The 24,050-nt window shown below is 37.4% G+C and overlaps 1 long non-coding RNA gene across 2 annotated transcripts in view; it reads left to right on the top strand.

Moving 5' to 3' along the window:
• LOC110472759 (uncharacterized) overlaps nt 1–24,050 on the top strand; it is an 87,453-nt gene that overhangs the window by 43,531 nt on the left and 19,872 nt on the right. Inside the window, exons 6-9 of one of the 2 annotated variants that reach the window (XR_013340370.1) lie at nt 811–932; nt 8,345–8,448; nt 9,274–9,367; nt 9,664–9,812. This is a non-coding gene — a long non-coding RNA (uncharacterized LOC110472759). The remainder of the gene's footprint in view (nt 1–810; nt 933–8,344; nt 8,449–9,273; nt 9,368–9,663; nt 9,813–24,050) is intronic. The other variant, XR_002465763.2, reaches the window with a different exon arrangement.

Raw genomic sequence — 24,050 nt, 5'->3', positions numbered from 1 at the left:
AATAGCCAGTCTGCTATAATCCTGAACTTAGCAGAAGGTAATTTATAAATCAGGCCCTAAAGAAATATGAAAAATATCAAATCTCCTCTCTGTTTGGAATGAAATTACCATTTTTAAAAAATTAAGTTAGCTAGTTGCAAAATCCAAAATCTAGTTTCTTCTTGCAACCACGGCAGCTTTTTTTTGTAAAAAAAGTAAAATCACACTCCTCTAAATCCTTCTAAAAAAAAAAAGAGAGGAAGTGCAAAAGGAAACATGGTTGTATTTATTTCCATACACTTTATTGTTCTTTCATATATTTCATGTAGAAACATAGATACATCTATTCTACAAATAGATTTATATTACACTACTAGCATATTGAAAGAAAAACCCAACCTGATATTTTTCTTTTTGTCAGTTTTCCTGAAGTGAATGAGACTCTTCTCTGTTTATTTAATAATCACAAAACTAAATGATACCGCTCTTTAACACCAATGGTCTTTACTGAAAGACCTAAAGGCAAAACTCTGTCATATCTGTAGTGATATGGGTAGAAGTCCTGGAAATCTCAAAAACTGTCAGAAGCCTTTCATTTCTAAAAAGTCTTTTGTGTTATACACTCTTTTCATTTTCTAGACTTCTACAATACCTGTTAATCTGCTGTATATATTTTCAAGTTTGTAGGGATATCTGTTACCATGTTACCATGTAATTATGGTGTTTAACAGCATTAAAAAAATTGGACCTAATCTCCTAGAGATGTGCTTTGTGGTTTTAAATAGTCCTATTTAAATACTTCTCTGTTCCAGAAATAACTGTGATCTTTAGATTGCCTTCCTTAGGAAATTCAGTCATCCTGGGAAGTGGCATTTGATGCACTGTCATGAGCTGCAGATCAAACAGAAACTTCTCTCACTGTGAGGAAAAGGGAATGATTCTACCCTTGTAAGGTGAGATCCCATTACAGATTTTTTCCTCTGCTGTCCACACCTCCAAATGAAGCACAGAATGGTAAAGCTGAATTGAAGGGAGAAGAATAAAAGCATTCTTAATTGTCTGCTAAAGAAAAATATTATCAATTTTATTTGGAACACATACAAATGTTTGACCGAAGCATAGTTGCTTAATAATTAGGCAAGTAGTGAAACAAGTTGCAGGGACCTCTAGAGAAACCATTTAACAGGTATGGTGGTGGAGGAGGAGGTCTGACATGTTGATGTGTCCCAAGTGTGAATCATTTGTGTCATTTCAAATCCAGTTTTGCATAAAGTTATACCAACAAGTGGAATGGTGTAACTAACATGTAGAATATACCTCAGAGGAGCTGAAGAACTGCAGGTGATGAACAGGGATGGAGTATGAGTCTGTGCCAATTCACTGATTAAATAGGGAGGAACAGCAGTACATTGTAGAATGTACTTTGTGCATATATATATATATATATATATATATATATATATATACACACACAAATGCATTACATACTGTAATATTTTGGGGAACTGTTTGTGAACAAAGGAGGTTTGGGAAGCTTCATTTTTACCATTAGAACAGCTGATTTTCCTAATGTAAAACATTGCAAATGCCAGTGAGAAGTCTGACATATGCTTTCTAGAAAAGCAAAATTTAATAGATCTTCCAAACTGAAAAGCCAGGCAAGTTGAGAAAGAGTTAAATAAGAATAACTGAAGTGAGATGATGATTGTTTCTTCAGATGATTTTAAGTTACCTGTAAAGAACTGACACATGTACTTAGAAATTAAAAGCACAGGAAAAAGCTTTCCTTTTAATGGGAAGAAAAGAAATAAAAATGGAGGTTTTACCAAAAGCTATTCTTCATGATCTGCAATTAAAGTTCATTTAGTTTGGTCTTTCCTTGTGGAATATTTTGACATTAGAAAATGTTGATGAAAACATAAGGGGGAATGCATGTGTAACAAAAAGAATGAGTTACGGAAGAGATGAAGCCAAAATCCATCTGTATGCTTCTATCTAATCCATCTATGCTGTATGGCTGACCATACAGCACTCCCCTTAATAGCAAACTTTTCAACAAGGGGAATTTTGGGGCCATCCTGTGTACTCATTCCCTTTCATTCATCCATAGCAAAAATAGAAATGATACAAGTGCTAACAGGGTACAAAAACGGCCTACAGTTTTCATGGGGTTTCCATTCTTTTCCACATTATGTGGCTATGCTAAATTAATATAAATGTTTCTGAGTGTGCTAAGGGAAAAAAAAAGATGTTTCTTGTTTAGACAATTTTAATGAAGGTCTAACCTTTTACATTAAACATCAGTTGCGTTCATTTATTTTCTGGCAGCAGTTCATGTTTTCAGCAAAGGACACAATTTTATGACCATATACCAGATTATTTAAATTAATGATTTTAATGAGTTCTTTGAATAGGTTTCTCTAAGAAGTAAGCATGAAATTACTTCGTCAGTTGGGATTTTTGCACATATTTTAAGAAAAACATACATAATTACTTTGCAGAAAACATGGGTCTTAGTTGCTTTAGCATTTCCATGTCTTTGTGTGCTAATAAACTAGTTATTTCATATGAGTGAGACATCAGTATAGTAAGTTGATGTTTTAATACATTGTTTCTTCCTAAGAAATATTTTTTCCTATAGAAAAGGGGAAGTACTTTTAATTTTAACAGAATGTGATTATTTAACAGTTTATGTCTAAATAATGAAAATATACAGACAGGCCTGATACAATAGGCCTAAATTAAAAGGCTCCAAAACTAGACTCGATTATTAACTTATTAATACTCCTAAGAAAGAAATACATCCAAGTTCTACTGGGACAACCTCAGGTGAATTCAAAGTAATTTGAATTCACCAAGTAATTTAGCTTCAAAATCACTGAACTCGGTATTTACTGACTATTTCCTCATTTTGTGTTATTTATTAAAACATGAAGCATTAATTTCATCCAAATAAATAGGGTTGGGCAAAGTCTTAATACATTTGCAGGTGTCTGTAATGATGTCTTTCTCTTCTGAAGCATCAGAGTGTTCTTTATAGGATTGATCTAGGTCTTTAAGAAGTGGGTTTATGTTTTAGTGTGATTTAATTGACCTGATTTTCTCTATTAATTTTGTACATATACAAATAATAGCACTGCAGTGAAAATGCAACCAGAATGGGAGATTTTAGAATGTTTAATCAGCAGTATTTTGCCTCAGAATAAAATCTGTTTTTCCTATGGAATAATGTAATAAAATGGACCCAGTGTTGAAAGTCTGGTTAGTCAAAAGATAGTCCAAATAGGGTTCCAACATTTGGCAGTCTTTTCCTGAGTATAATGATAGTAAAGATGCTCCTTTGTGCTTAAGGTAACGGATGTAGCTGGCATTTTGTTTAAATTTTTCAGATTTCACTGTGAATTTCTATGGCTTTGACTTAGTTTTACATATTGCTGTTTCTAATTTTGTTCTAACCTTCTTGATGGCTTCTGGGTGAAACTACTACAAAAATCCAGGGAAAATGCATCATCTCATTCTTCCCTCCTCCTGCCAATGGAAATGTAGTGTGGCTGAAAGAGACTGAATCTTAAGCAGTCAGAGAGCTGAAACCTTCCCTTTTATTATATTGTGATATAAGTATATTCTTGTGTCAGTCACTACTTGATAATAGAAGTATAGTCAAGATGTGCCTTCTGAAGGCATCCTAATACAAATTTTGTTTTTCATGGTAAGTTTTTTATCTCATGATATATTTAAACACTAAAATACTTAGTAATAATTAATATTAATAAATACTACTGTTAACTCTAACCTCTTAAGTCTTTAGCATTAGCTTGATACACATAAAATGCTTAATAGATACCTTTAAATATCTTCAGTATTGTTGAAAGAAATGTCTTTAATTCTCTCAAGAGAATAATGCTGTTTAAGTCCAAAATATTCTTTCTCAATCAGTAAGGAACTCTGCATTCCAATAAGACTAAAAATAGAACCAATTTGCTCCTACAAGATTGATTGTGTTTGCAATACTGAATGATTTGCTTCAGAGAGAAAAATTTTATTTTGAGACCTTAAAAAAAATTCTAGGATCAACCAAAAAGGTCTCCCCCTTAAAAGCATTTGAGCATGCCACTTGGAAGCAGTCTATGGCTATTTAATATGGTCTTTAAAGTGCTCAATAACCCCATAAAGTTTTAACCTTTACTTTATTGGTTCCTGTTACTTTGTGTGTTATATGTTTAAAGCAAATGAAAAGATTTTTTTCATTAATCACATGAATTTTTATTTTACTGTTCACATAAAAAAGCTTTATAATACCTTTTAGTACCTCAGTTTTGTGTATGAATTATATAATTGTCAGCATGTATTATTCTGAAATGCAGTTTCTGGACCAGAAAGCCATGTTTAAATCACACTGGGTATTAAAATGAAATGGGTAAATGACTTGACTCCATGGACTGGCAGGGTCATCCTGAAGCAGAACACATTATGAAATCAAGTATTAATATGTCTTTAATTGTGAAGTGGGATATAAGTTATTAAAAGGGGATTTTTATTTATTTTTTTGTTTTTAAACTGATAGTGAACAAAAAGTGAGGAATTAAAATGTGGAAGGCATAAAATACTCCATCAGAAACCAAACCTTGCAGGGACATTTCAGTTTTCATGCAGAAGAGGTAAAAGTTGGTGAAAGATTTTCTAGCTACAATAATGTATCACCTTATCTTAAATAAGATTACTAACCTTTTCAGTATCCTTTACTTCTATGAAGCATTTTTTATGTTCCAAAAAATGTCTAGCTTCTCCCCATATAGTTCAAAGAAATCAGAGACGTTTCTCAGACAAAAATCTGATGCCAAATAAAGGCTGCAATTTCACCAGGCCTGTCATGTTAATGCCAGGGAAAGCCAATGTGTAAAATGACAGCAAGCTTCTCATCGGAAGGGAACCAGTACTACTCTAAAAATAAGCAAATGCTTCAGAAAGTTTTGGAGTGTTTGTGAATAATTTCATTTGGGAATTCTTCTCTCAGCATTAATATGAGACCCCGAGATTCGCTCAGTTGGTCAGAGTATGGTGCTAATAATGCCAAGGTTGTGTATTTGATCCCTGCTCAGGCCATTAACTTAAGAGTTGATGATCCATGTGTGTCCCTTCCAACTCAGATTATTCTGTGATTCTGTGAAATATCTTGGTTATTTCCTCTTCTAAAAAGCACAAGCCAAACACAACTGCACACTAATTTACCTGATAGCTTGGCAATTAGCACCAGTCAGAAACCATTAAAATGAAACAGACCAATAAAATTACACAGTAAGGAAAGCTATAGATAATAATAGATAATGACAATCAGTGTTAACAGATGCAAACAGTCCACAGGACATCCATGGGAGCTGTGGGCATGGATCCCCGTTCCCAGCAGGGCACGGCAGAGGGGCAGTGTGAGCCTGGGGAAGCCACTCCGGGCCCTCTCCATTCCCACCCCGCCCAGGCACTCACCTTCCTGCCACCCAGCGCCTCAAAGTGGCTCCGCAGCTCCTCCACGGTGACAGGGACGTGCTCCACCAGCTGAGATCCACCTGGGGTCTCCTCCTTGAACACATCTGCCCTCCTGCTGTCTGATGGCATCTTCTCCAGGGCGATCCTGTCTGGCACCAGGGGTGGTGGGAGTGGCGAGTGCTGGAACATCAGGCCTGGTCTCGTAGCGCTGGCAGACTCCCACCTCTGCTTGAGAAGCTCCACGGAGCCCTTCTGCAGGGGCAAGTCTGCCAGCTCCAGCATGCCCTGCCAATGCAAAACGCACCTGGGTCAGAGGCCAGTGCACGGTGCCAGCAGAGGCCACCACAGAGAAGGTCAGGAGCCCTTGTGGGTCGCAGGACAGGCTGGGACACAGACTGGTGGCTGGGACAGAAGCCACTTCCCAAGGGAAGATGTGAGATCCAGTAAGAGCAGATCCAGTAGGAGTCAGTGAAAGGCTTCAGTGTGTTCATACAAGAGGAATATGTGAATTATAGAGTGAATTAAAGGTGCTGTTCAGACATTTCATTCTTCAGCTTGACAGCAGAATTGCTGTCTATCATGAATGGAAAGGGAGCAAGCATGCAATTAGTGAGAATTCCAAACAAAGTGGGGTTAATGAATGAGTGCCTGGTAATCAGTGTGTGCTGCATGAAAGCTGTTGTGACAGGTGACTGCTGATTTCTTTAAGACCTGATACAGCTGTCTGTGTTGTGGGTTGAGTCATAGCATTTTAAATCAGCTGGGAGAGAAGGGCTACTGCATTAGCTGAGAGACTGCTTGGGTAGCCTGGAAACATAACCCAGGGTAGTTCTCCTAATTGCACTGTAACTCTTGTCAGGTAAATTGCTAAGTGTTGATATCCAGCCTTTCTGATCTCACAAAGATCACAAAGACTTATTCTGTCTTTCTTATGATACACTTGGGAAGGAAAATTGCTGTTCTGTTATTTTGCACCAGTTGATGAATTCTGCTCCCCTTTTCCTGAAATCAGCTCCCAACAGGTTTGATTTTGTTTTCTGCACTGTAGCAAATACTCAAATGTAAGTTTTTGCATCTCATTCTAAAGGAGATTTAAGTAAAAAGAATGTGAATTTAAAATAGTAATGAGAAAGAACCGTTAACAAGAGCTGCAGTCCAACTAGTAAGTAAAATCTCAATTCATGAGTCCCTTTCTTTTGGAAAGAAATTCTTGTATGTGTGTAACATATTCTTATGTTTGATAGAGTTTAATTTAATCTGCATTGTTGGGAGTTGGACTTCAGTTTTTAAGTAATTTTTTTAACCAGAATTAATGTGGTAATATTTTACTTAGGAGTTAAAAATACATGAGGAGTGCTGGGTACTTGATGCATTCCAAGAGTAATTTTAGAAGGAGACGTCAAGGTCCACTTTTCTTGAACAATATGGAAAGGAGATTCTTCACTCACCTTTTCCATCTTCTGTACAAGCAGAAGTTGGCACAAGACTTGGTTCTCCTTTAGTTTTTTGTCAGAACTACACTGTGATTGTGGTTAACATCCTGCTAGTTTTCCTTAACTGATACCAGCTGTTTCCTAAATCCTTCCTGCAAGCTAGAGTGTCATCCTTCCTTCCCCTACCATGTGTATTTCTTACAGTGAAGATCCTAAATGGGTCTGGCTTCTGGCCCAAAATGAAGAACAGTTGTTAAATTCCCCAGTTGCAAGAATGTTCATCCTAACTCACAGCTGTAGGTTAGAAATACTCCTTATTTATGCTGCAATCTAAGGATTGACTTTAGGCTGTGGAGAAGGGTTTTCCTCATTTGCTTGGGGGTGCTTATGCAATACCCACATTCTCCTGTATTTTGCTTCATTGTTGGTGGGTGCTTTTGCTGGTTTCAGTAATTTTCAGGGTATGTGTTATGCTTCTTTCAAAAATAGTCTGGAGTGCACCTGCCTCTCCCTCACAGATCTCAAAATACTGTTAACACTTGTGGTAGCTTCTTTTACTCTTGTCTAGTGTGGTACCCGTGCCCGGTAGTGGATAAAATGAGTATCTGCCTTATTCAAGTGCACACATTGGATAAAGGGAAATCGTGTGGAAATTCAGTAATCTATAAAATTGGATTCCTACCCCAAAAGAGATTTCATTGTAATATCTGCATTTGTGTCCAGAATAAATTTGAACCTAGGCCCAAACTTGACTTTTAGCCACTTTCTAAATATGTGTTTTAGTGAAAATGTACCTCTGAAACTTGGGGAAGGAGGGGAGAACAAAACATAAAGCCCAAACCAGGTTTAGGTGTGCTCTAGAAGTCATTTGAGGTTTTCACAATTTTTATTACTGGTGTCTTTGATCTTCTAATTTCTTTCCCTACTTGTTCATAGTAGATTCAACCACTGTAGAATACTAACAATAATTTATGTCAAGTATCATATTTGAAGAATACTTGATATCTAGGATTGTAATTTATTTTCATTGTTACCTGAGCTTTTTTAGCATCTTTAGGCACTACTGAAATGTAGTGCCTTTCTGAAAATGTAGGAAGAAAATAAAGGAAATGAGAAAAGAACAGATACTGACTTTGACCTAAGTCATTATTATAATTTCATACTGGATCTGCTGGTTGTAGTTTTTTAATTTTTACTGTCCATCTGTAAAATTATCTTATTTAAATGACAGGGAGAACAGATACTTCTGATTTTATCAAGTATCAAGCTTTTGTCTTTTGTGTCTGCTATTTTTGTCTCTCAGCTTTCTATATTTGTCCTCTGGCCTAGTTATTTCTCCCCCAAACATATCTAGATTTACTATCTCACAGTGACAATAGATGTATTCCATTATCCAATTAGCTGAAATGCTGGCAAATTTGGATCTGGGTCTGTGACTTTCCTCTTCCCAGGAGGGGCATAATAGGAGCCCACCCATGAATGGGACTGGTGGCAAGGCAGAACTTATAGTCTGTTACAGTCATGTTTCCAGTCCTGTCACACCTGCTCATAACAGGTAAGACCCCATAAAAATGAGCAATGTATTTATTGTTAATGTGATAGGACAAAGGTTTCAGTCAGATTAAAATTTTGCAGGGAGCATTGTACTCCCATTTTCCTTGGTATGGAGACTCAAGTGTGCTTCTGTGGCAGAAAGTGGAAAAGTGAAGATTACAGTATGAAAAGATCATGAGCAGTCATTCTGGCAGAAATGGATGATGGAGTTTTTGTGAAGGAAGTACCTAAAATGTTATAGAAACTTCACAAGTAGATCTTTGTGAATGCTACCTATAAGCCTTTTGCATTAATGTGTCTGTTTTATGTGGCCAGTGATGGTACAGCATTCAAACACTGCAGTCACATTATAGGTTTTCTTTTTTGGTGTGTGTTTTTTCTCTGGGGTCTTTTGTATCAGTCTCCTATTAATTTAATAAGGGACCTACAGTAATTCTTTATTTCGTGTTATAAACCTGATAGATATATATTTTTCTTGAACAAAGAGCAACAGGAAGGCCTGTAGATTTTGTGGGCTCATGGATTGCAGAGATCTGGTAAATGTCCGGATTTTTTAAAATCAGAAATTGTTGATAAATCTGTCTTCACAGTTGTATATTGAATTGGTATGGTTTTTCTTGCACTGTCAATGAGACATGCCTTCCTCTACTGTTCACAGACTGTGTATTTCATTAGTAGATGAACATTTGCATTCAGGAAAAGCTGTTGAGGAAAACTATGTACGTTCTGCTCTGCATTCCTTTGGCAAAATGGCTACCTGCATCTTTATCATATTCTTGCTATCTTAAATGTTTCTTACATGTAAATTCTTTTATTTGTTCACTAGGGAAGGAGAAACTGATGCAGTTTACTTGTAGAACTATTTGTGAAGAGTGTTGCTTGTATCCCCATGGGATGATATGATCACACATATTATATTGGTAAGTCCTTTACTGACTTTAGAAAACAGTTTGTTGTCAAATAACTGGCAATTGCCACTGCATATTGAGTTGAATTTCCTTCTCAATTGACAAAAAAACCAAACAAACAAAAAAAAAAAAAAAAAACAAAAAACCCTAACAAAACAAATCACAACACAAAAAAGACCCTCATACCAAAAACCCCAAAAATCTTTTGAGGACAAGATCTGACAAGTCCTTTTCATGATCTGCCATACTACTTCATCCAGCTCTTGTGTCTGAGACCTCCCTTTCTGTTTCACTCTGATTCCAATTAGTCTGCACTCTCAGGAATCCCTGGCATGAGGCTCCAAGGACATTTTGGGATAAATTATGAAAAACCAGCACATTGCAAATGAGGACTGTATAGCATTCATGTGCACGTTTCTGACACCGTTGCTTGAAAAACTTGCAGTTTCTGCTGCAGGTAAGCAGACCCTCCAGTATCTGTAACATTTCTCATTTACATTTCAGACAGTTCTTAACAAAAGCAACTCAGACAAGTTTATGAAGAGCTGAAACTGTTCTTCATTATTATAAAATATAAAGTACTTCCAAGTTCGTTGTCATAATTTGAGAAAATACATTATTTGGGGCTATCATTTAACATGCCAACCTTTATCCTGATACAAATATGCATCAGTAAATAATAAAATTTTAAATGTTGTTTCAACTTTATCATAGGTGCTGTTCTAGCTGGTGTAACAAGGTTCCAGTATTTTAAGGCAAATCACTCCGAAACAATAATTTCTTATACCTTACCAGCAAAATCAACACATTTTATCATCTAATAAGAGAGGACTAGAAGGTACATATTTCATATTAATGGGATTGAGGAAAGACATGCTTATTATTTTTCTTTTTATCCCATCATTCTCATTTATTACATGAGCAGTATCAGGCCCCCCAGTAGACATCCTATTTATGAAAACAAAACAAAACAAAAAAACAACCAAACTGAAAAAGCACAAACTGCATATTTGCAGTGAGTTTCTTACCGCTGTGTTCTTCTCAGTGAAGTTTTCCAGTTGTGGCTGTGCTGCACTCATTTTGAGCAGATTTAAAGAAAGACCATTTTGAACATTCTCTAATTCATTGGTCTCATTTGACTAACGAACATGAGGCTTGATGGACACACGTCTGATAGTAGTTACAGGACACCAAATCTCTTGCGTGCTTGCGTTGCCAATGTATTATTTAGTGAGGCATGGAGGTAAGGTATGCTTTCTGCCCTGCCTCTGGCTGTGCTGTGTGTGCTCACCTTACACTGCTTAGCACTGGCAAAGGCTGCAGGCAACAGCTTTTGTTTCAGTGCTCGTTGGCAGGAAACAAAGCACCTTCCAGTAAAAAATTGTTGGTTCTTAAGTACCTAGGAAGGGTTTGGAGAAAAAGTACAATTGGTAAGTTGTAAGTCAAAGGGATAATAAAGTATTATGTCAATTCATATAATTCATACCATCTAAAGATACCACATTCCAATGTAGCTGGCTTTCTTAATAATAGACATAATTGCTTTTAAACAGTTTCATTGTGGACAAAAAGTACATAGTATAAGTCATACAGGAAAAACATTAGAAAAATTCTCTAAGATCTTCCACTCCTTTTCACTATGTCCACATCTGTCACAATTGCATCTTATCAGGTGAAGACTGTGGTCAACAGATGATGCCTTTTGACATTTACTGACCTCAGCACTGTGGAAAAACAGCTGAATTCTGGGTTTTCTGGGCTGCTGACCTGGTGAGCAGGCATGTGCTCCTAAGCACAGCAAACCTCGCCTTCAGAATTCCTTTTCCAAGGACTGCAGCCAAGAAGACAAGGACACAGCATGTTCTGCAACCTCTCCCCAAATGACTTGGTGTCATTAGGGACATATTTTTGGGGGTACTATGCTGTACCCACACATTGGCAGCACCTGTTTTACATTGTTACTCTCAGTTACTTGGCTAACTTGAGGTTTTCTTGCATAGCTAGCTGGGCAGGAATAAGTGTTCAGTCAGCTCTGGCATGCCATGCTTGGTTTTCTTTGATTTACACTGGTTTTTCTTTCTTTAGTGTAATTGAAACATTTTTGACTTTCAGTCTAAAGCTCCTTGTCCAATAGAAGTTTAAAGGACTCTTCAGCAAAGTAAAGAGTACAATACACTAAGGCACCCTCTTGTTCCACTCTTGTGCCACATTTTTTGTAATTCATAAAAATGATATGAAATCTTGCTTTAAAAACAGAAGACCATAGAATGTACAAAATAACACATTTATTTTAAAACTCTTTCAGTTTTCCCCCATACCTTTGAAATAGTGACAAAACTTGTACAGGAATAAAAGTTATGCTGCAAGTTGATTATATGTGACTCATGCTTCAGTCTAGTGTCTAATGAGAGGTGGGTAAAAATCTGTGTGTAGAATCTCCTCTATCCTGCCCTTGCCAGTTATATTTACTTCTTTGTAGGTAGTACACAGAATTGCCAAATCACTGTGCAGGATTTTTCCCTGTCTCAAGTTTGATCATGGCTAAATGACTACAAGACAACAGGGAATTAGGCCTCTTGTTTCATGGTGTGTTTTAAACTGAAAGTTCAGAAAGCTCATGGCAAATATTGCTGAGTGGAAATCCCTGTTCTGAGGATTATCCATCTCACTGCAACACCTCCATAATTTCCATGCAGTCCCCCAGGTCTGTCCCTGTGAACTGGTAGAATGCTCCTATATACTTTTAAAGCAGCCTAACTGGAACTACAGAGGAAATTAAGCAATTTATCCTATTTAGCTTTTGCTTAAGAAAATCTATTTTGTCTCTTAAATTTTTTTAACAGTAAGATTATGTTTTAAAATAAGAATTTTCTTGATTAATATCAGCTTTCTGTCATTCCTGGTAAGTCTTCAAGGACAGTCATTGTGAGGCTATTTTATGTATATTTCAGTCCTCTGAAAGTGGCTCTCTTCGTAAACCTGTTCTTAGTGAAAGTGGAGAGAAATCCTACATAGATCTCTTTGCTTCTACAGAGAATCAGGAAAAGAAATCTATAATGACATAACCTGAATTACAGCGAGTTGTTCCTCATGGTTATGATAAAAGGTGACCCAGAGATGCACATTACCTGTCTACTTTAGGGTACCATCTGTTCTACATTTGTATTTGGCTGACAGTTAATAAATATCCTTGGGAATATATTGCAGGAGGAGGGTGCATTAAAAAAAAGTTTTACTGTTGAGTTTTAACAAAAATCCCTTATACTTGAGTTTAAATAAGGAGTTCTGAGTTAGATGATTATTTCAAAGTAAGATTCTGGGGGAGGTTTTCCTGCACAGATAGAGCAAGTGAAATGGAAGTAAGGGGTTTATAACCCCATCACTGTAGGCAGTGTTCTGGGAGCCCTGAATTGCAGCTACATGAAACTGTTACAGCTTGATCTTGGCAGGAATATAAGAATCAGTGTGCAAAGCAGTATCGTTTCGTGAACTTGTCAGCAGAGTGAACTTGGCAACGTGCTACAAATCTGGGTGAAATTCCCAGGATTATAGTATGATTCACTCAAATTGGGTAACTCTTTAATTGGTCAGTTATTTTCAAATTAAAAAATTGTAACTGGCTAGCTTGTTGGAAAGAATGTGTTATGAATATGTTAATAATAATTCCATTAGTATAATTAATTGAAAATAACCCTTACGTGATTGCAAGAGACAGTGGCATCCCTTAGAAGCAGAGCTGGTGACAGTGGATGGTCACCCCTCCAACTCTAGAAACCAGAGCTCACTGTGCTTAATCACTCACCCTCCATTATAGAGAAAAATACTTAGGATGCCTTAATTTTGCATTTAACGTCTCTCAGGAATGGCTGGTGAAATGATGTATGACATTGTTTTCTGTATGATGGATTTTATTCATAATACTGCTGCATCTAAGTTAGAAGGGAGTTCCATACTGAGGGATCTTGAAACAAGTATACTGTAGTTATCCCAACCATCTTTCTGAGACTTTAATGAGAAGGATTTTCCACATGAAAGACAGTATTACTGATATTTATTGTTTACATTATTTCAGTTATTTTAGTAAGTATTGCCATGTGCCTTCATAAGGAAAAATGTTTCAGTGGAGCAGTTATAACTCTCTTGGATATATGAATATTTAATATTATTGCATCAAATTATTATTATTATGAGCTTGTGAGTATCTCCTGGAAGTAAATCCATTTTGTATTTCTTCTTCCTGTAGTTCAGCACATGGGAGCTTCAGTGTGTTACAGTCTGGTATGCTGGGATCAGTCAACACAAGCGTAGCCATGGTTGTCAGTTTTGACAATATTAAACACAGAACCAAAGCAATCCCACCACCCTGCCCATAAAAGAAGAGTGTTTCATTTGGCATAAAGGCATCTACTTTAATTTGCTTCATTACTGAAACTATCTCAATGGAAGGGACGGGGTTTGTGCACCTTCTAGACAATCATGGTGGGGAGCATATTTGCTCACTAGGTCTTTCCATTAAACTTCTGTAAAGATATTTGGACTGTAATGCCACTGAATTCACTTTCCTGCCTCTGAGATAATTTGCCTCCTTTCACTTTCTTTCTCATTGAATGATTTAATCATAAGTCACAGTATATTTGTATGCCGGTGATGCCCTAACAGAGGACCCATTTTCCAGTATATGCAATGATGTATAATGTTTTTTTTTCTGAATGAGATTAATTTACAACTTCAGAAGCTGCTTATCTCAAGCCTGATATGTCCTTATTGTCAAGAAAGGCAATCATAATTTTTGTAATCTAATTCATAAGTTTAATTTATATTTCTAATTTATAGTTTTTTGTAATTTAATTTAGAGGGACAATGACATCTTTCTTCTTAAGAAGGCAAATTATTTTGAGATTACTAATCAAAGTTATGGCTAATTGATTTTGATTAGCTCACCAATGAAATATTAATTCTGTATAACCACAAGATAATTAAGGTGCTAGGAAGGAAGAAGGAGGATGTGCTCTGTGAGCTCTTACAGAAAAGCCTCCTTAGAAGCAAAGGACAGTGCTAACCAGAGATGGTAGCCCTTGGGCATTACATGTGTTCAGGGCCTGCCACAGAAGACATGAAAGTGCTCTCTGGTCTCTGCTTACACAGAATGAATATTTCTTTGCGAACTGGAGGTAGAGGGAATACTGAGCCTAACCTTTTAGCAGCATTTAGTTATACGCTTTTAAGCAGGTCGTGAAATAATATCCACAGTCTCATTAATTTTCTGTAAGATCTCCCTCCTCACAGACTCAGTGGTGACTGTGTAGGCTTGAGTTAAAATTCATTGGATGGGTGAACTCATTTGTAGGGCCTCCCAATCTGCTCTTTGTCATTTTTACTGCCAGTCCATGGTATTATTGCTTTCAACTCTCCTTCTGTATTGCAGGAAAAGGATTTTTACCAAAATGTGATGAGTTTTCTGCAGTGTGTTAATGTGGCTCCAGAGGAGTCAGTGGTCCTGCCGGGATTCAGAATTCTTTTAAAATGTGAGGGCTGTTATTTAGAGTGCATGGGCACATCATTTCAGACATTAGCATTACTTTTGGTATTAAAAGGAAGCCTTAAAAATAATCCAAGGATATCAGGATTGGGATTTTTAGCATGCATCAAGGCTTCCCTTCTTGCTCTTCCTTGCCTTCCCAGACCAGACTGGCAGCAGTGCTGTTCTGAGGCAGCTGTGCTTTGAGTGTGTCTCCTAATCCTTGTCAGCTGTGACAGGCAGCCCCCACCACAGTGCCTATTTTATTTATTTATTGCTGCACTCCCTCTTTAATTGGAAAAACAAAATGTTTGGATTCACACAAACCTATTACAGATTTCCTTGTTTTCTCTAATAAAGTTTAAGTTAAGAATGATTTTTCAACAAGGAGACTGATAGGGAGAATACTAAATAAGGAAAAAGTAATAATTCTGTCAATATGGCTTTCCTTTCAGCTCAAGTTTTTTACAGGCTGGGGTAAGCAGCTACCTGAGAATTGTGGCTGGGAGAATACACCAGAGCATTTATCTTAAGAATTTAAAAATAATAGTCTGGCTTGCATAATACCGTAAAGCTTCTAAAAGTGAAAGAGTTCCAAGACATTAAGATGTAGTACTTTCAGGTGAATTTGGTAATTTTTATCATGTATTTCTAGTCCTGTATATGTGTGACATCCATTTATCCTATTAGGGGCAATAATCCCTACCAGCAGCCGAGCCCCAGACAGTCATTTACTCATTGCCCCACCAGCAGAATCGGGGAGAGAACTAAATGGTAAAAGACACAGAACTCAGGGGTTGAGGTACAGACAGTTTAATGTATAAAATAAAAGCTGTGCACACAAACAAAGCCAAACAAGGCATCCATGCACCCGTTCCCATGGGCAGGCTGCTGCTCAGCCACCTCCAGGACAGCCAGGGCTGCACCACACGTAGTGGTGACCTGGGGAGACAAACACTGTCACCCCAAACATCTCCCCTTCCCCTTCTTCCCCCAGTTTGCATGCTGAGCATGGCACCACATGGTGTGGGATATGCCTGTGGTCAGCTGGGGCAGCTGTCCTGGCTGTGTCCCCTCCCAGCCTCCCATGAAACCCTCAACTTCCTCTCCAGCATGGCTGCATAAAAAGCAGAGAAGGCCTTGTCTCTGTGCAAGCCCTGCTCAGCAATAACAAAACATCTCTATATTGTCAACCCCGTGTTCAGCGCAAATCCAAATACAGCTCCCTACCAGCCACTGAGATGAAAATTAACTCTACCCCATCTGAAACCAGCACAAGGACATAGTCTCTACCAACAATCAAGGATGTGTAGCTTTTTCAAGTGAGAAAACCAGCTTACCCAGAGATTATTAGATGTGAAAGGCCCTTCCCCTACTCACATATATGAGGCTGCCTTTTTGTGGCAGTGCTGCTGTTTCCTGCATCTGCTCTGGTGACAAGGGGCGTGACGGGCCACCCCCACCCACAAAGGCAGCAGCACATCAGGAGGGGAACCCCCATCCCAGCATACAGGGAGGGTGACAATTTTGACTATGTCATTCCCCACATGGGAAACCAGAAACTTTTTCTGTAAGGATTGTTTGTTTTTAATATATGTTATCCAGCCGGACTGGGATGGAGAATAATTTGGTATTTGGCTAAATATTTGTCATTTGATATAAATGACACATCCTGCATTGGAAGAAGGCCCCCATCCCCTCCCATCTGTACAGGTCCCAGCACCTCTGCTAAAGCCATCCTGTCACTAGTGACTCCCAAAATAGCCACAACTGCAGAGCTATTGGGAAGTTGGGACTTTTGTCAGTCCAGAAGTTCTGTGCTTTTAAATGCAGGGTGTTTAAGTGGTTTAAAATTAGTTCAGTACAACTGTAATCAGAAGCATTTATATCTATGTGCATAAGTGCTTCGCAAGGCTTGACAGCAGTTGAGCCACTCAGAGTGTGTGTGCCCAGATCCTCTAGGAGCAAAGTGTTCTTTTGTAAGCTCCCTGCCCTGGAGACTGTCTCTAATGTTTGTAAAGAGCTTGGTGTAAAACTGCTGTGAGCCTCCTTGGAGTTTCTCTGATTTGCTGTTGCTTTTGTAAAAAAACAAATAAGGCCATAAAATGAGACCAACAATGTGTAACCTCGGACCAGTCTTTTACGGGCATTGTGATTTAACTTAGTATTCATAAAGTAAACATGTAATTAGCATGTGGCTGCTAAAAAATTCTGGTTGGCTTCATGTGAGACAGATGCACAAACAGAAAAAAGCCCTGCCTAGGATGTCTGTTTCCCATTTTATCAATGGATAGGTAATGTTTTTCTTCCTTTTTGCCACATTAGGAAATTCCTATGTAAAAGAAGAAACTGAAAACTGGTTATGTGTGCAGTCTTTTTGAGAAATAAAAAAATCTCAATTTAAACTCCTATATTTAGATAATTTAGAGGGAGAGAGAGACAACATAACATAAATTCAAAATTTGACTTTAATATGCCTAAAGGGAAAAGACAGTGATGAAGAGTGGAGATTTTAGTCAAGAAGTAGATGTCATAGGATTCAGTGTGCCAAAGCAATGTTTTTCAATAATTCTGCTCTTGCTGAAATTAGTAATGCTTTGCAGTGATAGAAATACAGTGGTATGGTCTGTAGTTATGCATGTTAGGTGGCATTCTCTGTGCTTATACCCCACCATTGGTGTGTTATTTTGCTGGACTTGTTGATTTTTTTAACTGCAGGTTTATGTTAAATATGTGAGCTGTAACAGATGCTTTTTAAAGTAAAGCTTTATAAAATTGTTTTCTCTAAATCAGACAGATTCTCTGATATAGTTTCTGGAGTTGTTGAAAGTGAGAGACACCCTTCAGGCAACAATATTGTAGTACAGATTTCTGAGAATCTTTGAGCTGTTCTGTGGGCAAATTGCTTGCAATGTCAGCAATATGTATGTATTCTGTGTGACACTCCAGAATGTCAGGACTTTGAGGCTTCTTGAATGCTTGAAAGTTAACTCTATTAGTAAAATGTTGATCCAGTTATGTATGCAATAAAAGTGTTGCTGGAATCTACTTAGCTGCAACTCTGTGCTGCTTTCCTCTTGTTAAACCTTCAGTGATGAGGTGCAGCTTTCTTGCTAAAGTACATTCGTGTTTCAGCTTGATTAACATTTTTAAAATATTCATGAAAGAGACCCAGAAATTTTGCTGACACTGTTTTTAGAAGAACTAAATGCTCTGGGAGCACACATTGAATTGTATGTGGTTGCTGTAGTAGAAAAAAAAATACCCTGGAGATGTCTTTTTTTCTGGGCTCCATGACAAATTTTACGTCCATCTGCACTTTAGTTTCACGAGAACATAAATATCAAACTATTTTAACTTGCACCCAGCTGGAAAGTATATACTTTATGAGAGGAATGACATTTTTTAACAGTACTGTATTCACAGGTTATGGATCTCATGTGGATAATAAACTTGAACCCTACACCATATCTAGTATTACATAATGGAAAAACTTGTCATTCATGAAAGTTTTTAGATTGTGTCCTTGCTTTATGAAGAACTCAAAGGACGAAGTTCACCTTGTATATGCTCATAGTTAATACTTAAAAGCCATCTGACTTTAAAAATTATGTTGGAGTTTTCCTATGGAAATATGAATTATCTATTTGTACACAGAGAACCGATTGCATCCTCAGATGGGAGGGAAAAAACCATTCTCTGTGCTGGTCAGAATTAATTCTCCCTACTTCACCTATAGAGTAATTAGTTCTAGGGTTGCCAACAAAATACAACAAATTATTTTGTGTTCCAAAATAATACAAAGTAAAAAATATAATACAAATGCAAAGTATTGCAAAATAACTTGGTGATTACAAATTTGGATTTGATGACCTGGTGATAAAATGCCAAGGTTGTGGGTTCAATCCCTGTATGGGCCATTCACCTAAGAGTTGGACTTGATGATCCTTGTGCATCCCTTCCAGCTCAGACTAGTCTTTGCTTCTGTGACCTTGAGAATCTTTTCCAACCTTTAAGATTCCATGAGAAAGTGATGCGGAATTATCTTGTCTGGCAAAGTGGAATATGAGTAATTTCAGACAATACACTTTAACAACGAGGAAAAAAAGAAAATAGAAGGTTAAAAAAATAAACAGTGAAAAGGACAAGAGGGATTTTAAATATGGAGAATAGGAACAAGAAGAGAAAGTCAATTAATGAGTTAAGCGACAGGCAGCTGTCATTGCTGTGAAATTCCATGATTTCTCTCATACACTAGGTTTCTTGTGAACAGAAAAGAATGTATAAAGTATGTGCCTGTTTATGAAATTGAATACATTTTCAGTACAGTGATTTGTTTGGGGGGTTTTTTGTTTTATTTTGTTTTTGTTTTTGTGGTTTTTTTGTCTCCCCTCTTCCCCCCAAGGCAAAACAAACAATAAATTACAGAAATGCCTCTAGCAGAATTTTTCTGTCAGCATTCTAGGAGTCATGCCTTCTGCAGACAGGTTGTGCTCCTCTTGCAATTCAGTCTTTTACCTGTGATACTCATTGCCTAGGGAAAATACTGTGTGTCAATCGATTTAGTTTTTGTGTAATCTCTTCACCTTTCAGATGTTCTTATCTTATCCATGCTCAGCTTAAAATCTCCTCTCCAGCTGTAGTTGCATTTTACTTTTGCTGACAACAAGCTGAGTAGTTCTTCTCCAGCCTCTGCTTCTATAGGAAAGACTCTACTGAGTTTAGCCTGAATGTATTTTAACTGTCTTTTAAAAACAGAAAGCATGTATTTTGTCTCTTCAAATGTAACTGACAATATTTCCTTTATTCTGGTCTAAAGAAGATAAAAATTAATGGAATCTGAAGTCTCTATCTGTGCACTGGTAGGGACTCAGATTTCCTTTGAAATCCAGGAAGTTCAAAATGCATGATTCTTATGATATTACATAGGTAAAGGTAGACTTGATCACACAGCAAAAAGAAATGTCATGTCAAGGTCGTTGGCGTGTATATGTGAGAAATAAGTATTTCTGATCTATTTCTTATAACTGCACTCTTAATGTATCATTAATACAGATTTCCACATGTAACATCTCTAAGTTTTAGAAAAGAGTGGGAAAGGGCTAGAAGATAAAATTAAGTTTTATGAAGGGCTTAGGGCAGCCTTAAATGTGTGTATAGAATTAAATATAGAAGAAGCTAAATTTATCTTTCCTTATTAAGTATTTCTAATGGATTTGTCAGTCTAGTATGGATAAGTATGATTAGATAGAATTACTAATATATTATAGGGTCTTTTTTATTTTCTTGCTGTTCTTTGATATCAGATCATATGTATACTAAGAATACTGCATGCACAGGTATTTCAAACACTCTTTTATGCCCTTTATCTTTTCTAACTGTCTTTCATGTTAGCAAACAAGTACTCTGAAAACATACACAGAAGTTCAAGAATGTAATTCTAAGGGTTTTTTAAACTATGGGAGAGGGCAGGAAAAGTAATAACTATGCATTAACAGTCTACAAAGCTACAAATAAGTGAAAAAATACATAAAAAGCTAAAAATCTTTATGTATCACATCCATTAATTTTTTTATGCATAATAACTATCTACATAGGTTTTTAAAAACCTAGCTCTTATAGATTTAGGATTTTTATTAAAAAGACAGGATGTTGAGGCTGCCTCCAGAGACAGGAAGCCCGAATTACATGGTAGTGGTAGGCCAGATTTGCTGTTCTTCGTACTTGGATTTTCAACTATTGTGGGAACTGCATTTTCTGTACAATGGTAGCATTGCCCTCAGCGTGGTAGTGGTGTTTTGTTCTGTGCATGTTGGCAGCATGTGTTACAGTGGCCAGCTCTTCTCTAAAGTAAAGAAGTTCTATTTTATGGTTAGCAGAAGGGGAGATGCATTTCTTGTTTCACAAAGCAGATAATCCCCTGTTGGATCATTGAGAATAGATTCAGAGTAGTTTTATTTTTCTGGAAAGGAACCAGCCTAATCACTGCAGAAGTGCAGGGTGACTTGGGCTGTGCCTGACCCTGCCATCATCTCTGTTCCTGTCCTGGAGCTCCTACTGCCCTTCCTAGCTCCCATGGGTGCTGTGGCTGGTGCCAACCTTGCTGCTGGGCTTATTGCAGCTCACCTCCTCTAGTGGAGCAGCCACCCCTCAGTTAACCAGTGAATATTTCCACAATCTCTGATATCGAGGGGGAAAACATTTGTGCATAATGTTACTGGCTGATAGGTGTGATTCCAATCCATGACTAATTGCAAAACACAGTTGTTATTCCACATTGCCATTAGGGATGAATTTATTATTTTAACATGCTCTCCACCCACAGAAGTTTCTCAGTCTCTTAATTTGCATGGCATTTTACAAACAGCTTTTTAGGAAAATTGAGAGCATTGAGGAAAAAGAAGCTTGGTGCAAAAGGCTTATATTGTTTTGCCAGCCACACACAACAAAAATTGCAAGTTAGAAAACAGTCCAACTGTTAAGGAATTAAAAGTAAAGGTAAGCATCTATTTGAGGGATGCAGTGCATCCCATAATCATTATACATAACTGCCACTCTGTGAGCCAAGCAGTTTCCAGCAGGAATAAAGGGAACAGTTCAGTATTTAGAGACAGAATCTGAGGAAATATGTAGAGGTTATTAAAACTAACTAAAGAAAGTATTTTCTAAGTTTGCCTGGTTTGTTTGAGATTAAAGCTCAAATGCGATGATGTAGGAGGGCACCTAATCTCTTTTCCTTATTAATATTTTTCCTTTGAATTAAGATAACTTGAGAATTCACATTAATTAAGACCTCCTTTTTTAATGCCAGTGTCAAATTTTCATATTCAAAGGGCTTGGAAGATCTTGGAAATTGCAACAGGAAGAGAGATTGCGTGAGCAAGAAGTAGAATACCTGGTAACTAATGGGTCAAGAATGAGAAAAAAAAAAAATTGGAATATTTGAGCTTTGCAGTCCCATTTGATTCCCAGACTAGACTTATGCTAACTCACTGTAGCTCAGGGCAGTCTTGGAGATAATCTAAAGTCTTTCAACTGTCCTCTAAATAGCAGCCTGCCAACAGAGAAGACAGAAATCCAGCAGTGCCCCTTGTGCTTCTGTTCTGATGCTAGAAGCTGGAGTAGAAGTGCCAGCTTTGTGTCTGCCAGAGGGACTCTGTACGAGTTCTACAAACACAGGGAAGTTTTTGGCTGGGGAAATTGAGTTTGTTTCTGGTCTCTATGTGGCTAGAGCAACACAAAGGGATTCAGATGTACTTGAGGGACTGAGATTTTCAGTATATGTATATTTGATGCATTTTGTGCTGTCTTATTTGGAAATCTATCCAGGCATGTACAGAAAGGAGCTGTTCAACATTACTTTATTGCCAGATCTCCAGCAGCTTTCTTAATACTGTGCAATATTTTATGAGTTACTGACAAATTCGTGGGCAAGGTTGTCAGGCTAACCATATGGTTGGCTTTAGAGAAACCTACCGTTTATTTGCTGGGTCAATTTTTTTATTTATTAAGGCAGTATCAGTTAGCTGACATTCAAGTTCAGTTATTTCAGAAACTGCTATTTTCTGGAGCAGCCTCCAGGCTGGCAGTGACAAGCACCTGAATTGAACCTAAGTTCAGCAATTTACCTGAAAAGCGTCAAGTGAACAGCTGTACTAGCTCACTGTGGAGATTTCACTCATCTCCCTAGTGAATATGGCAAGTGGGACAATGTTGTGTTATACTCCAGAGAAATAAGACTTGGCTTTGGGTTCAGCTTGTTTTCCTTTATCCTATTTCTGTGGTAGTACATAAGAGGACATAATTTATGCAGTGTGTCAAAACATAGTGGATTTATTTTGACTGTCTGATGTGTTGCCTCTGTAGCTCCTCCAACTTAGCAGCATTAGTGTTCTGACTATCAATTTAGATTCCTAGTAGGAAAAGAGGATCAAAGACTTCTACACCACAGCTTTTCTTATTGGTCCCTACCCTTCCTGGCACTCAGACTATAAGTGAAAATTGGAGTGATGAAGAACTTGCATTTGCTCTGTGGCTTGACTTTTATCCTCCCTCTTCTCTCCCCTCTGTTTTCTGAACACTTGAGGCCTACTGCAAGTTGTATTACTTTTCCCTATCCTATTGGACCCCAAAAGAAAGAGGACACCATCTGTATGGTAGCTACCAAGAATCACTTTTACATGATTTTAGACCCCTGCGGCTATCTGATATAAATGGCCTGAGTGAACCTGTTCTCCAGCTGTCTGGGAAAGGCTTTATATTTCATTTTATGGCTTTATGAGGAGCAACAGCTTTTCCATCAGTTATGATGTTCTGTAAAGTCAGTACCAATTGCCTTCATGTAATCTGAGAAAATGTGCACATAGCCTAGGATTCTGTATAAGAATGTTTTGAGCTCCACTGATGATTTATTGTAGGCAGATACTACTTGAATATCAAAAGGACAATAATGAAAATTAAAGGTATTATTACAAGATTAGGTGGGAATGGTCTTGGACAGCTGAGTCATATTTGAGATAGAAGGTGACTTGAGTTGGCTACAGTAGAGATACTCTTGGAACCTACTAAAGCAGAAAATACCATTAATATGAGTGAACTATTGCTTCTTTTTGGCAATTCAAAAACATCAGTAATGTGTATTGTGAAGTTAGATGCTATATCACTTGCCAAGTGTCACTTGGCACTCTTGGAAATACTGCTGATTTATTAATATATTGTCTGCTGCTGTTTATATGATCAGTCATCTGCTCTCCTTGAATGTCTAACATCCCTCTGGGAATTAATGCTGTATGTCTACTCATGCTAATCAAAGTGGGTATACAAAGTATTTCTGCTGTCAGGGGAAGTATAGCGAACAAGAAACACTGAACATGATCTGTGTGTGAATCAGCTCCTGCATGTCATCTCCCTTTTTGTTTTTTCATCTTTATTTTCTCCCTCTTTAACAGTAATCATCACAAAGCAGTTTTTCAATCAATTATTATTTTAAAGGAAACAGAAAATAAATGTGCATTTTTAAAGCAAGGACAAGAGGCACTTGTTTCTAATTCATCAGAAATTTTGACACTTTCTGGTTGGAATTCACTCCTAATGCCCTGCTTCATGGTGCTACTTTTGAAGGCCCAAGTACTGCTTTTTAGACATTTCTTGCAGCAGTTAGCAGTCAATGTTCTTGCC

Source organism: Lonchura striata, chromosome 8 (genome assembly GCF_046129695.1).
Source record: "Lonchura striata isolate bLonStr1 chromosome 8, bLonStr1.mat, whole genome shotgun sequence".
Classification (NCBI taxonomy): domain Eukaryota; kingdom Metazoa; phylum Chordata; class Aves; order Passeriformes; family Estrildidae; genus Lonchura; species Lonchura striata.
This window is presented reverse-complemented; position numbering and strand designations above follow the sequence as displayed.